The 16494-nt window shown below is 40.9% G+C and overlaps 1 protein-coding gene across 1 annotated transcript in view; it reads left to right on the forward strand.

Moving 5' to 3' along the window:
* The window catches only part of LOC109872447 (nck-associated protein 5-like), a 109152-nt gene that overhangs the window by 47932 nt on the left and 44726 nt on the right, over nucleotides 1-16494 (forward strand). The window contains exon 2 of the mRNA XM_031835437.1: nucleotides 894-1085. The gene's annotated coding sequence lies outside the window, so the exon portion shown is untranslated. The remainder of the gene's footprint in view (nucleotides 1-893; nucleotides 1086-16494) is intronic.

Here is a 16494-nt window from a genome sequence, read left to right on the forward strand (position 1 = left end):
AGATGTCAAACTAGACTTGGAGTGCATAAAGGTTGCTAACTGTGGACCACATATATATATATATTTTTTTTTGGGGGGGGTCTTTTATTGTCAGCCATAAGGCCACATGCCAGCTAGCTCCTGTGTCTTGTAAGTTGGGTTCCTGGTCAAAGGTCTTGACTTGTCATGACCAGGGTGAACCTTTTTAGTTTTTAATTACATGCTTCAGATTGGAGACGGATGGTGGTATCACCCTTTAGTTTATTGACGCGGCAGAAGACTGTTGGGCATTAGTTACTGGTAGAGAGATACACGAGCTTCGTGTTCAAAGGGTACCCATAGGTTGTTGTTGTGGTTTCCTCCCCCCCGCAATGGTCTAAATCCAGAAGGCTCACACTCTGTTGACATGTTCAGGCTGAGGCAAGGTGTGCTGGTCATGTTTCCCAATTAGCTTACAAATGGTATAGGTTATGTAATGTTTTTGTATTGACTTTACTTAAACAGGAAATGTATAGAAGATATTGATCAGCTGAGCAGTATGGTGTTAAATTAAATGAGCTGACTGATGCTGCAGGCTATGTCACTTCTTTGCCTAAGAAAGCACAAAGAGGAGGAAATTAAATCTTCAAAGATAAATTGCAAACCACTGTTAAAAGATGGCATTTCCATATCCTTGTGCAATGGTTCCTCGACCTGTCTATCTTGGACGTGATGGAAATGTATCAGCTGTGAAAACATTATAGCCTGAGGTATCAGCAACTTCCGTGATTGTGTCAGCATTGAATATGCTACATTTCTATAAATTCTGATGCCAGCAGGATGCATACTGCCTCACTTATTGGGGCAAAAATCGTAAATGCGCATTCTTCATGAATTTGCCATCGTGACTTATCCATCTCTGTCTTTGTTAACAGGATTCTTACCCTCCATCTTCCCTTATCTCTGGTGATTCAACGTGGTATAATGTGATACAAGAAACATCAGTGGCACCAGTGAGATAAAGCATGGGATTGCCCCCCGGAGACAGGAACCACACTCCTATTCCTGAGGTTGAGGTCCCTGGCCCCAGAGGGCCACATGATAGACGGCTAGAAGCTAGCTCTGAGGTGAGTGGACTCATTATGACTATTTGGTCTGTGTCACTGATATCTGAAGTACTAGGGAATTGACTGTTAAAAAAGAATACACTTTACAGTTTCTATTAAGTTAGATTTCGTATAGTTGTTGAGGTATTACACTGAAGCCCCTGCTGGTGATTGTCACCATCCAATGAGCAGCGCCTCATCAATATTGGTCAATATTGGGGACGTACAGGTAACAGCCAAACATGGTTTTAGAGATTCCCTGGTACTTTTGTATGCTTTTTAGCCAGTAGTTCTGAAAGTAGCACTCTCGAGCCAAAAGTGACCCCCAAAAATGGAGTACTACGTCACGTGCAGATTCGTGGAACACGTCATTGCACTCTCTCCCACTCTGCTGTGTGTGCATTATGTGCCTCTTGCTAGCAGCCACTCAAATGGCGAGGGGCAGAAGCTCATTGGTTGAACTCTAATTGCTATGGGGCTGGCCAACGTGGGGGGAAATGTAGGGAAAATGGCGCAGCACAGCTTCCAGAAAGAAGTCGCTTTCAAACTAGTGATTTTGTGGCTAATTGAGGTAAAACAGTAATTCTGCTCATAGATTATGCACAAAGTATGAACTACACATTGACACATCCAGCCCAAAGCGGGAGGTTTAAAAAATATTTTGTAGTTGCCAAAGTTCCAGAGCATGTCTAAAAGGATGTTGGGCCAGAACAGCTTCAATGCACCTTGGAATACAGTAGCTATAAATGGGGACATGCAATTTTTACTTCATATGTCATAAAGTGATTTGATCAACTATTTTGCTATTTGTTGAAATTAAGGTTAAGAAGGATTGCGAGGGGACATTTTACAGCTAATATTGAGAAGGAACTTCCCCTAGCTAGCTTATGTTGACCATTAGAATTAGCCAGTCTAACGTCTGCACCATGACCTTGAGTACGTCCAGCTAATGACTTTCCATTGGTGTCGGTTACAACAGTGGGTCATGCCCGAGATTTGAGTGTCACAGTGCTACAGGCTTAGCTGGATTAGACCCCCCCCCCCCCCCCCCCCCCCCCCCCCCCCCCCCAAGCTCCTGTTGAGCTTGGAGATTTAGTGGTCACTGACTGAGCCCCTCCATTGCGTCTCCATTGAGGCTGGCTTGTACAGGAGAAAGTGAATGGAGTCGTCTGTCCACTGTGTCCAGGGTCAGTCCCGCCACCATTGCACAGGGGAAGAGTGGGGAACGCAAGGGGCTTCTCTGGAGTGAACCAATGCCAAAAGGAGAGCAAGATTAAGTGAGTGATAGAGCTGGGAAGTGAAGAGAGGGAACGAAAGAGGGGGTAATAGAGAGGCCATCTGTTGATTTTTAATTATTTTCAATCTGAGATTCTCCTTGATGAATTATTCAAGTCTTCATCAAAAGGCAGTTTTTTTTCTCCTTTCTTCATCTTTGTCTTTATTTGCTCCTTTCTCTTCGTCTTTCTTTAAGGAGTGTATTATTTCTCTGGGCGGTTTACTCTCCCATGTAAATTAATGGACGCTATTGACGTCAAACGGCACTTCTGCTGCGGTTGTAATCTGCTGTGAGATTATTTAAATGCATGAGAGGAGGCTGTCTGGTTGTGGAAACTCTGTTTTATCAGTGCGGCGGTCTATTTCTGGCACTGTGGTTAAATTACTTTAAAAAATTTCCCTTTGATTTTGTATACATCGCTGTCCATGAACCTCATCCCCTCGACTGTCTATTTGTCTCAGTAGTTCATGAATATGGTTTCAATCCATTCTTGGAATTCATGCCGAGTTCTTGGTTTTCAGTCAACAGAGGTTATACTGTATCACCACATGATTTCAACAATGTTTTTTTCACTGTTTTGGAAAAGAGATAAAACTACAGCAGAGTCCACTACCCGTTTTCCTTATCAGTTGTGACTGGTATAAAGTGATATTTAGACAAATGTATCTTGTCTTAGGGACTCATTTTGGGACCAGGTGCACAAACATCACTGACACTTGCAGAAACACATGCTCGCTAACAACTGCTAGCCCCCCAGGATGGCAAACATTCCAATGGAGAGAGGGAATGGGTGGGGGGCATACCGGGGATAATGATGACCAATATCCCTCTTCACAAAAAGATGTAGGCTGGGTGACCTAATGGGCTATGAATTCAAAACTCTTTACTTGACTACCACACTGTCAAGTTGGCTTCTGTGGACATTGGTTAGATATAGTTCAGTCTGTTGATAGTCTAATATAAGTTCTCTAAACCTAGGCAAAAAAATATTACCACGAAAGACTAAGAAAGGAACAGTCTTGCTAGTTATCAGACCTCCAGGACATTATTACTTTCACAACCAGATCTCATTAGAAGTGTCTACTCTATGTGAAACTGTGCTCTGATTCTCCATAATGGCCGTCCCTGTGGGACACACTGTGAGCCCCTGGAGGGTCCCTGTAGCACATATGCTACTCTTACTGTGTGGGTGTTCATAAAGATTAACGACATATGACAACTGATCTCACATTCCACAAATCTCTGGGGACAAGTGTGTGTAATGTGTAAGCATGGGTTTCTGAGTTTATGCACTATGAGGGGGGAGTTGTGGTGTGTGTGCCTATATCACTTTGGGCGACCCGATCAGATTCACATAGAAATGTGAGTTATAGCTCTGTCATTCTCATTGAAAGCAAGTCTAAGATGGCACCGTACTGGGTGGCTGTCGTTTTGTAAGCTCCGACCCAACTTATTATTTTGTTGTTTATTTTAATTTTATTTTCACAATGTATGCTATTATTTCTTACAGCCGACAATAACTTTTGAACATCAGATCGGCAGTTACTTACCCCAATTCCGGCTTCTACTTCAACTCTTCTGCCCTGGGCTCTCTCTGTAATTCCGACCCAATTTTTGGGCTACCCAATAGGAAACGCTGGCGTTACAGAGGCAGGGAGGGGGGGATCCTGGTGAAATGGAAGCGAAGGGAAAACCGGTCACGCATTCTACTGACCAGTCACTCCATAATAAGATGGATGAATCCAAATGCGGATTTGCTACCAACGGGAGTCTCAATTGCAATATTCTTTGCTTTTCTGAAACATGGCTCTTGGACAGCACCCCCCATGGCTATCCAACTCAATCGATTTTCCAGTCGGGGAAATCGAGTGGGGAGGGGTTTGCCTCTACATCAACACCAACTGGTGTGTGTCGACCCACTGTTCACCCGACTTGGAATACCTGATGGTCAAATACCGACCTTTCTACCTCCAGAGGGAATTTTCAGCTGTTATCTTGACTGTTGTATACATTACACCTCAGTACAATAAAAATAACAAGCTGGCACTTAACGAACTGTACAACGCTATAAACAATCAAGAAAACCTACATCCAGAGGCTGCCTGCCTGATTGCCCGGAGATTTTAATTCCGCATCACTAAAATGCGTGTTGGCCAACTTCCATCAACACGTCTCCAACGCCACTGTCGTTCTACCCCCAAGCAAGCATACAAGGCCCTCCCTCATCCGCCATTCCGCAAACCAGATCATGACTCCGTACTCCTGCTTCCTGTTAACAAGCAGAAACCCAAACAGGAAGTACCCTTGACTCGCTCTTTTGAGAAATGGTCACCAGAATCTGAGATTATGCTACAGGACTGCTTTGCTAGCGTTGAATAGAATATGTTTTAAGACTCCACCGATAACATTGATGAGCTATAATCTAAATTTGATCACATTCACATTTTCTCCTGACACACAAATGGACTATAAATGCATAACGTTACCAAATAGTTAACCCTGACCAGATGGACAGGGCGCATTGGCTGTATGCAGCTGCTCTTATTAGTAGCCTACAGTTAATAGTATAAAAATTTTATCGTTTTTATCCCATACCTCATGTCAGATTTCTAATGTTTAGGTGTAGCCTAGGCTGCTACAACATTTTATGTCATGAGTTTTTGCTTGTGTCTGTCCGGAGTGATTATGTGTTATCATCTTTGCTAAATAAATACCAGAGGAAAGTGCAAAGCCTACTTGAGTGCCCCTCGGAAACATGTGCTGCGTCAACCTCTCTAATCTAACTTTTAATGGATGATGCGATAGAAGCTATCAAATCATTCAGAATTGTTTTCGACATCCCAGAAAAGATGTTCAACATGTAAAGCATCGTAACATGCAATTACAGGCAGCTTGATGAAAGGCTCCGTGTTAATCAGCTATACATTTGATATCAGTTGGTAATGAATGCCCTCACCTTTTCATCCTTATTCCTGAAACTGATCTCAGGCAGAGGTCGACCCTCGCTTATAATTTGCTACTTTTCCGTGTACCCCAGAGAATAAAAGGGGTTCTTCAACAAAAATCCACAACATTTTTGGCACCATTGGCCATTCTATAATTCGGGCGGAGAAAACTGCACACAAGTTAGTAAGGCAAATGTGAATAAATTGCACTAACTGGACACAAAAATAAAGTTACAAACCCAAGACAACAATTGATAATATACCTCATCCATCTCCTGTAATTTTTTTATTTTTATTTGAATAATGTCCCAAAAATGCTCAACTATCACTCTTCACTCTTTAATCTCTATCCAACAATGTCACCAAGCTTCTCAACACACAGAATCCCCATAATGCTCTGTGGCACAATCCCAATACAACACAGTAGGTTCCTTTTCTGATCCTACATCTATGATTGGATGGACAACATGTCAGTTCATACTGAAAAAGCTTTGATTGGTTGGAGGATGTCCTCTGGGAGTGGTCATAATTACCATGTATGTCAATGGAAGGGGGTGAGGCCTACCAGCCTCCTAGGTTTTGTATTGAAGTCATTGTACCCAGAGGAGGACTGAAGCTAACTGCCCTCCGGCTACACCATGTTTCTATCCCAGACAGTGCTGTTGAAGTTACTGTAGACATGTATTGAAAACTGTGTATTTTAACCAATTATTTGGTGACATATGAATATATTTTGTATAGTTTTATCTAAAAATGATAACTTAAAAAAAAATGTTTTCACAATTAAAAAAAAAAGACATTTCACTGAGGATGATCCTCTTCCTCACCTGTCCTCTGAGGAGCCTTCACTTATATATATATATATATATATATATAAACACACATACACACAAACACAACATGTAAAGTGTTGGTCTCATGTTTCATGAGCTGAGAGAAACGATTCCAGACATTTTCCATACACACAAAAAGCTTATTTCTCAAGAATTTTGTGCGCACATTTGTTTACATCCCTGTTAGTGTTTCTCGTTTGCCAAGATAGTTTTGAGGGACCATGCAATTGGCATGCTGACTGCAGGAATGTCCAACAGAGCTGTTGCTAGAGAATTTAATGTTAATTTCTCTACCATAAGCCGCCTCCAACATTGTTTTAGAGAATTTGCCAGTATGTCCAACCGGCCTCACAACCGCAACCACATGTAACCACTCTGGCTTCTTCACCTTCGGGATCATCTGAGACCAGCCACCTGGACAGCTGATGAAACAGGAGTATTTCTATTGGTAATAAAGCCTTTTAGTGGGGAAAAACTAATTCTGATTGGCTGGGCCTGGCTCCCAAGTGGGTGGGCCTAGTATTACATTGTTATTGATTATTTTATTGTTCGGTTTTTTAGTTTGCAAGAAAGTAATTTCACTGTGCATGTGACATTAACTTGAAACTTTGTGTGCTATTCCCATTCTTTTAAGTTTAGTTGTTGAGTATTTTACTCTTGGTTATGTGCTTCAAACAAATTAAACTATATTTTTGGTTATTTGAAATACTTTTCACAGCGGTTTAGATGGTACACTGATACTATATATTGCTTGTTTTGTCACAAACTGAAATTAGGCAAACTATTAGAATTTTAGGAAATGTAGGGTGCGATTTCTGCATATTGCACCTTTTTAAAAGAAAGATTCACCCATTCTGAATGTTATATTGTTTTTTTCACCTCTGAGTGATGTTCTATCGATTTCCCATTGTAATTTCATGGGAATCTGAGTTAATGCCATTCAAACAGGCAGAAATACAGCCGGTATGATGACCAGTGGTACGAATGAAAATGTATTCAATCACTACGGCATTTCGCTCTGGATAAGAGCATCTGCTAATTGACTAAAATGTAAATGTATTCATTTTTCAGTGTGGACCCTTTTTTTTCTGGCAAAATTTCTGGTGACCCATTTTATTTTCCCACAGATTTCTTGTGACCCAACCCGACCCAAAATCGAATGACACATCAACAAATAACCTCCAACTCATTGCATTTTCATCTCTTATCAAAATGAGAAAAAAACAAAATACATGTACTATTTTTATTTTTTATTTTTTTATTCCACTGGCTTAAGGTGACAGAGCAGGGTCAGGCATGCTTTCACATTGTCTGCTAGAATTCTGTATGTGTGTGTCCATTATACCTGAGAACTCCCTGGACACTAGCCCTCTGACATTTACACATTCACACATCATTGTTCCACTGCTTCCTTACAATAACTCACAAGGACGTTTGATTAGATTTCATTTCACACAGATGAGGTAGTTTGTTATTCTAAATCAAGCTCACTGTTGTTGTTCAGATGTGCCATCGTTCACCATCCATCCAATCTAGTTTTGTTCTCACTTTTGCTGATAGGGAGTTAAGTCTCTGTTCTAAGGCACATGGCTGCTATTTAAAATGTCAATATGCTAGCTCTATCTGTATGGGTACTTACTTTCTGTGACCTTTGCGGATGAAGTGGAGAAGAGAAGGTTTAATGTAAAGTAATCCTTTTGCCCTGGTGTCAGACACTCTACCCTCAATATGCAGTCGAGTAAAACTTATCATATGCTTCACAGTCAACAGTTTGTGAATATATTATGACACATTTTTATTTGTTTTGATGTTCAGCAGGATTTTTTTCAGCTTTCGAGCACTTTTTTTTCTTCTTGAGGCTTGCCGAAGTTGGTGATTGGTCAACAGTAGGAATTCTTCAATTAAGTGTTTGTCATTCAACGACAGCCGACAAGTTGAATCATGCACATTTTTTTCACTTGAGAAATACTGCACATTTTAAATTCCAGCGCTTCACTTGACTTTACTTCAAAATCCCAAGCGTCTAGCCATCTACGGCCATCTTAGTTGTAAAATTGCGTGACCTATGAACTCTTCTGCAAAAACGTCTTAATTAATTACATATTTCTTTTATCTTAGATTAATAAAGACTATATTTTGAAGAAGTGTACTGGCTACAGGTCATCAAGAGGGACAAACGCTAATATTGCAGCTTTTTTCTTGTTTTTCAAGTGAAGGTATTTTAAGGGAGGATGCGATCACAGACATAAATTTTGCCTAGCCGAGTTCTGTTAGGAGCAAACCGAACCTATGTATGCGGATGCCTTAAGCACCCTCACCCACACCCTAAACAAATCCCACCTTGGTGTGGTCCAGCTGGTTTGGGTGTCAGGCAGTGTGTGTACAGACACATGCATACACACAGTGCGTACAGTGTTCCCCTCCTAGCTTCCCCCTTCCCTTTTGATGTGTGCTGTGTGGATGCAGCCTCTCTTATTTTTATATATTTATTCATTCTTACCCTCTCCCTAGGCAGGGATTTGAGTCCCACTTGGCTTGCCTTCTCTTTCTCTCTCCTCACCTCCCTCTCTTTCTCAAAATAAGCAAACTGGAATCCAACTGACTGAATTGGTCACAATTAAACAGTAGGATTCTGTATCAGCAGGGTGCAGGCTGGTTTGGGGACCTAATACCACAAAAGCAAGATATTATTTTATAAAGCACATCTTCATAACAGGCAGCGTGAAGGACACCGAAAATGACCCTCTCTGGGGGTAGTCTACAAAATGTACAGTAGTGCGTTGTGTTTGGCGATCTAAGTTAGAAGAAAAAAAATCTGGATGGTTGGTTCTGGGTAAAAACATCTGCTAAATGAATAAATGTATGATGAATAGCTACACAGCAGACAACGGGGTAGTCCTATATACTTGTCATGACCGAGACACAGGCCTCTGTACCAGATAAACACTCAGAAGAACAGCTGATACTACACATGCTTGTCTTCTCTAACCTTATTACAAGAAATGAAAATACATTTGGAGAGCTTATATCTATATACACTACCGGTCAAAGGTTTTAGAACACTTACTCATTCAAGGGTTTTTCTTTTCTTTTTATTATTTTCTACATTGTAGAATAATAGTGAAGAAATCAAAACCATGAAATAACACATATGGAATCATCTAGTAACCAAAAAAGTGTTAAACAAATCAAAATACAGTGGGGCAAAAAAGTATTTAGTCAGCCACCAATTGTGCAAGTTCTCCCACTTAAAAGGATAGAGAGGCCTGTAATTTTTATCATAGGTACACTTCAACTATGACAGACAAAATGAGAAAAGAAATCCAGAAAATCACATTGTAGGATTTTTAATGAATTTATTTGCAAATTATGGTGGAAAATAAGTGAGGTAGGTGACTACCTCTTGAAGCTGGTTGAGAGAATGCCAAGAGTGTGCAAAGCTGTCATCAAGGCAAATGGTGGCTACTTTGAAGAACATAAAATATATTTGGATTTCTTTAACACTTTTTTGGTTAGAAATAGTCTTCACATGCTAACTTTGTGTCCAAACTCAGAATCAAATGTGTTTCCCACGAATAATATGGTTGCTGTGGTGGTGTTATTTTGATTTGGTGACTTTCTGCATGTATCAAAGTCCCAACAGATAGCTTGATATCAGATGGCTCCATGTAAACATAATTATTATGGAAATTCTTCTCCTTGCAAAACACGTAAATGTTTAAATCAAACTATATTAATCGGACTATTGACGATAATCGTGTTATTTTTTGCTTTTAACCGTACTCATTTAAACGCCCTGTACGGTTCCTCTGATGCAGGGAGGGGGCTGACTTATAATTCAGACAGTAGATCTCTGTATCGTAATTGAGAGGGGAGCTGTAAACCCTCATTGATTGATTTTGTCACCAGTGTCTGTGTCCTTGTTGGTCCCTGGAGTGGCTTCATTACACCAGGATATACAGTGCCTTGCGAAAGTATTCGGCCCCCTTGAACTTTGCGACCTTTTGCCACATTTCAGGCTTCAAACATAAAGATATAAAACTGTATTTTTTTGTGAAGAATCAACAACAAGTGGGACACAATCATGAAGTGGAACGACGTTTATTGATATTTCAAACTTTTTTAACAAATCAAAAACTGAAAAATTGGGCGTGCAAAATTATTCAGCCCCTTTACTTTCAGTGCAGCAAACTCTCTCCAGAAGTTCAGTGAGGATCTCTGAATGATCCAATGTTGACCTAAATGACTAATGATGATAAATACAATCCACCTGTGTGTAATCAAGTCTCCGTATAAATGCACCTGCACTGTGATAGTCTCAGAGGTCCGTTAAAAGCGCAGAGAGCATCATGAAGAACAAGGAACACACCAGGCAGGTCCGAGATACTGTTGTGAAGAAGTTTAATGCCGGATTTGGATACAAAAAGATTTCCCAAGCTTTAAACATCCCAAGGAGCACTGTGCAAGCGATAATATTGAAATGGAAGGAGTATCAGACCACTGCAAATCTACCAAGACCTGGCCGTCCCTCTAAACTTTCAGCTCATACAAGGAGAAGACTGATCAGAGATGCATCCAAGAGGCCCATGATCACTCTGGATGAACTGCAGAGATCTACAGCTGAGGTGGGAGACTCTGTCCATAGGACAACAATCAGTCGTATATTGCACAAATCTGGCCTTTATGGAAGAGTGGCAAGAAGAAAGCCATTTCTTAAAGATATCCATAAAAAGTGTCGTTTAAAGTTTGCCACAAGCCACCTGGAAGACACACCAAACATGTGGAAGAAGGTGCTCTGGTCAGATGAAACCAAAATTGAACTTTTTGGCAACAACGCAAAACGTTATGTTTGGCGTAAAAGCAACACAGCGCATCACCCTGAACACAACATCCCCACTGTCAAACATGGTGGTGGCAGCATCATGGTTTGGGCCTGCTTTTCTTCAGCAGGGAGAGGGAAGATGGTTAAAATTGATGGGAAGATGGAGGGAGCCAAATACAGGACCATTCTGGAAGAAAACCTGATGGAGTCTGCAAAAGACCTGAGACTGGGACGGAGATTTGTCTTCCAACAAGACAATGATCCAAAACATAAAGCAAAATCTACAATGGAATGGTTCAAAAATAAACATATCCAGGTGTTAGAATGGCCAAGTCAAAGTCCAGACCTGAATCCAATCGAGAATCTGTGGAAAGAACTGAAAACTGCTGTTCACAAATGCTCTCCATCCAACCTCACTCGAGCTGAGCTCGAGCTCGAGCTGTTTTGCAAGGAGGAATGGGAAAAAATGTCAGTCTCTCGATGTGCAAAACTGATAGAGACATACCCCAAGCGACTTACAGCTGTAATCGCAGCAAAAGGTGGCGCTACAAAGTATTAACTTAAGGGGGCTGAATAATTTTGCACGCCCAATTTTTCAGTTTTTGATTTGTTAAAAAAGTTTGAAATATCCAATAAATGTCGTTCCACTTCATGATTGTGTCCCACTTGTTGTTGATTCTTCACAAAAAAATACAGTTTTATATCTTTATGTTTGAAGCCTGAAATGTGCCAAAAGGTCGCAAAGTTCAAGGGGGCCGAATACTTTCGCAAGGCACTGTATATCTAATATTCTTTGATTAGCTCTGACTCACTTTCTGTAGGCTACTTCGACATCTACCCTACACTTGTTTCCTCTTAATCTCACTATCTCACTCTCTCTTAATTAACCAATTTGGGTGGGGACTCAGTGTGTCTCGTCTTGTTAATCAGATGACTTGGCTTGATTACCCCCCAGGGATGATGTAATCGTTGATGATGTAATGATGTAAACAGGGGAATCCCACCCCTCAACTGGGAGACAGAGAACCCCCCCCCCCAAGCAAAGACTAACTGTTCTGGGGTCAGAAGTAGTAGTGGGGGGGATGCAGAAGAGAGCCAGCCATACTGTAGAATGAGGGAAGTGTGACGATTACATTTTTCACACAGTTTTATCACACAAACGCACACACGCACATGTTTAGTGTGTGCTAGCACTATACAGACATTATGATGAAACCAAATTTGCTGACGGGTGTGTTTTTGTTGGTATGAAGCCGTTGTGAAAGGGAAGTGAGCTTGTCGTTTTTGGCTTTGTGTTGTTAGGGCTTTTGTTTGTCTGAGTCGGTCCACATGAGGAACAGTGTTTTGCAAAGGTCTTATTATTGCAGTTCTTCCTACTGTAATGCACAAACCATAGGTGCTGATTGATTGCTGATCATGGAGTGTCAGAACTATCATCCTATTACACTAAAAAGATCTCTATCTATAACAGTTGTGTGTTATTGTATCTGATGTTCATTCTCAAACTGATGATTCACCTGTTCTGAGGGACATTTGCTGATCTAAACTAGGTTCCCATCCAACTTTTTTTATGCAAGTAAATTGCGTGGGATGAAATGTCACGACCGGCCTGAAACAGCACATTTTGTCAGTAAACTTTCCAAATGTCGACAAACAATATACGCTAGACAAGGTGGGATCTTTTTGTATCTGTAAAATTCATTATGTGAGAAATGGAAGTGTAAACCCCCTTTTATACACAAATATTGATATAATAACGTTCCGAAGTAAACTTGGAATCACGCTATGATATGGTGTGTGTGATCCTCCCACTACGACATGGAAAAGCATGCAGTTTATTAGGCTACAGTTTAATTTATGATAAGTTATGATGAACTTCACATGGTTGTGAAAGTGCAAGGTGATGAGCTTGATGCTCCTTTCCAATAGATATTGAGGGTCTTATTCTGGTGACATGATAATCGATGCTTGGCTACCATTTGACAAATAAACATTTTCTAGTTCTCATACATAATAATCTCATCATGTAGTAAGTAGCCTAACCACACTGTATCTGCTAGCTGTTGGCTAGAGCACATGTGCTAAGACCAGAATGTGCACATTCGCTATATAAAGCAACATTTGTTGTGACAAAATCATCAGTAGAGTTGAAAATGCAATGAAAACCCATTTAACTTGTACTTATTCAGTACATGGGAATTTAACCACAAGTTATTTTATGTGCACCTCATCATGCACAGCCTTTTTTATCTGCAACAAGTCAATTAGATGGAAACACATCTCTGGTGGGATAATGTGCATATTGTTTTTATGCAGATTTTTGAATATTCACATGAAAATCTGTCACCAATTGGACGGAAACCTAGAAATATTTTATTGGCCATACCTAATTGTCGATGTAGCCTAGATTTACATGATGGATGGCTCATACATGGTGAGCTCTGGGATTCCAGTAGATGGCAGCTGATTTAAAGCTTATCTTGAGGCATGTGCCTGAATGCTTCAGTAATGACTCAGTGGGGGTGTGTCGGAACAAGTGTATGGGTAATGGAGCTTACTGAGCCAGCTACAGTGGCTAGCGTCAGAACCAGGGCCACACCGTGAATGTGGCCCAAATAGCACACAATTCCATATAGTGTACTACTTTTGACCAAACCGCTATGGGCCCATGCCAAAAGTAGTGTACTAGAAAGAGAATAGGGTGCTATTTGGGATGTACAATATACGTCTGAGCCACGTAGTTGAATTAGCCGCTCAGGCTAGGAACCCTTTAGCTTGGCTAAATGTGTATTTTCCAATAAGAGGCTATTCACTGCCTCCCTTGGGGCCATGAAGACAGCCAGCCATGTCGGGGTGCCATGTTGATGACGCACGCTATTTGACTGAGTAGTGTAGGGGGTTTTCAAGTCTTGTTTTTAATGCAAGAGCTTTGTTGACCCTGCCAGACAGTTGGGTATTAAAACAGGCTCTGTTTGCCCCTTTAGTAGTGAGAGACGAACCACAGTACACAGTCAACAGTGTGTAATGAAGAGGACCTTTTTGAGGACAACACTAGTCACACGCTAAGTGTATAGGGGAGACAAAACAAGCATTTTTTTAACTCTTCAAGATCAGAAAATGATTGAGTTTATAAACATCTACTGGGCTTCTTCTTTTAACTAATGTAAACTCACCCCATTCCGTACAAATGTGCGCAACCGCGACATTCAAACAAGGCTGCAAAGAAAACGAATGGGACTGTAGCGACTGTGTTGACTTCCAAATCGGGGGTGTGAACTACGTTTCTATTCAAGCATTGATCGACATGGTAATGGCTCTATAGTATTGGAGAAAAGTTGAAAAAAACTGACCCTCCATTACATCATGACGTGTCATGCCGTAATGTACAGCACGCATAAAGCAACTATTTCTGTCTTACAATCTCTCTCCACCAGGTGTGGCACTTCTCTCATCATTTAAAAACAAGAAATGAACAGTGCGTCATCACTGCAAGCATTGTGACTCTGAAAGCCGCTGTTTACTTCTGAAGATCGCTTAAGCACCGCACTAAAAACCCGATTCAAATTCGACACAAACCTTCAAATAGGTATGTAATGACACATTATATAAACTCTTTATAGTGTTTTATTTACATTTTAGAGGCGATAAGGTGATAAGTTGGACAGATCGAGTGAAAAAAAGTTTTCCCACACGTTATATCTCCTTCTCACTATCACGCATTAGTTTAGCTTCCCCACCCACCATTTTTGAAAAGACCCGACGGAGCTCATTGCCTTGTTGAATTATGCAGAAACGGGCAGCGTGGAGCTCATGTCATTGATTTAGTTGGAAAGGGGAGAAATTGTGCTTTACAATGGTATTGACATTAAGTATTAAGTATTACGTTTTTGGGGCGCTAAAATAAGGTCAATTGTACGAACCAAGGCGATGTACAAAAGTGAGTGAGTTTACGTTACAAAGCCTCAAAGTAAAACAAAGTAAAACATTCCCCATCTGACCCCACTTTTCACTTTTCACCACAGGGAAGGAAATGGATAGAGGGTGATCTAAGAATGGTCCGGTTCTAAGGGCTCGAACACACCAATTGCGGACCGATTTTATATGTAGAATCACTGAAAATGTCAGGAGTCAGAAGTCAACAGCGCACTGAACGATTGGAAGACAAATGGGAGATCCACATTTGGCGAGATCTGTACGACCCTTAAGACATCTTACTTTCTCTCCTTCTTCTTTCATCTCAACGTACACTACCGTTCAAAAGTTTGGGGTCACTTAGAAATGTCCTTGTATTTTAAAGAAAAGCTTCTTTTTTTCTCCAATAAAATAACATCAAATTAATCTGAAATAGTGTAGATATTGTTAATGTTGTAAATAACTATTGTAGCTGGAAACGGCTGTTTTAAAAAAAATAGAAAAGGAACATCTACATAGGCGTACAGAGGCCCATTATCAGCAACCATCACTCCTGTGTTCCAATGGCACGTTGTTTGCTAATCCAAGTTTATCATTTTAAAAGGCTAATTGATCATTAGAAAACCCTTTTGTAATTATATTAGCACACCTGAAAACTGTGGTGCTGATTGAAGAAGCAATAAAACTGGCCTTCTTTCGACTAGCTGAGTATCTGAAGCATCAGCATTTGTGGGTTCAATTACAGGCCCAAATGGCCAGAAACAAAGACCTTTCTTCTGAAACTTGTCAGTCTATACTTGTTCTGAGAAATGAAGGCTATTTCCGGGCGAAAAATTGCCAACAAACTGAAGATCTCGTACAGCGCTGTGCACTACTCCCTTCACAGAACAGCGCAAACTGGCTCTAACCAGAATAGAAAGAGTGGGAGGTCCCGGTGCACAACTGAGCAAGAGGGACAAGTACATTAGTGTCTAGTTTGAGAAACAGATGCCTCAACATTAGCACTGTCTACACTGTATTTCTGATCAATTTGATGTTATTTTAATGGAGAAAAAAATGTGCTTTTCTTTCAAACAAGGACATTTCTAGGTGACCCCCAACCGTTGAACGGTAGTGTACCTCATGGACTGTAAATCAATGCCAAGATTCCAACCCACTATGCTGTCTGACAACAGGACCATAAGAGGGTCACAGTAGAATAAATTGTCTTTACAGGAAATGTAATCTTTATAGGAGAGCGTATGTAAGTGTGGTAAGTTTAAGTGAAAGGTAGATTCCAAACATTGTGAATACTATAGTATAGATGTCAATTCCCTATTTTACATAGTATGTCGTTGTTCCTTGGGAGGAGGAAGGGCAGTCTTGTGGTGGGTGGATGGGTGGGTGTGACAGCAGCAGGGTGGGCCCAGGAGTCAGGACCACAGAGTACTAATGAATAACCAGCATTCCAGAGCTGTAATTAGGTTATAGTGTCAGTCGGACACACACACACACACACACACACACACTTATTAGGGTAAAGATGGTGGCAGGTTGTAGCCACCTGTCTTGGTGTGACGACACACGTCTCTACATCAGTCTAATTCCATCTCTACACCCTCCACGTATGGTGCATGGAAAAACACTCTGCGGCCGGCAGCTC

Source organism: Oncorhynchus kisutch, linkage group LG1 (assembly GCF_002021735.2).
Source record: "Oncorhynchus kisutch isolate 150728-3 linkage group LG1, Okis_V2, whole genome shotgun sequence".
Lineage (NCBI taxonomy): Eukaryota > Metazoa > Chordata > Actinopteri > Salmoniformes > Salmonidae > Oncorhynchus > Oncorhynchus kisutch.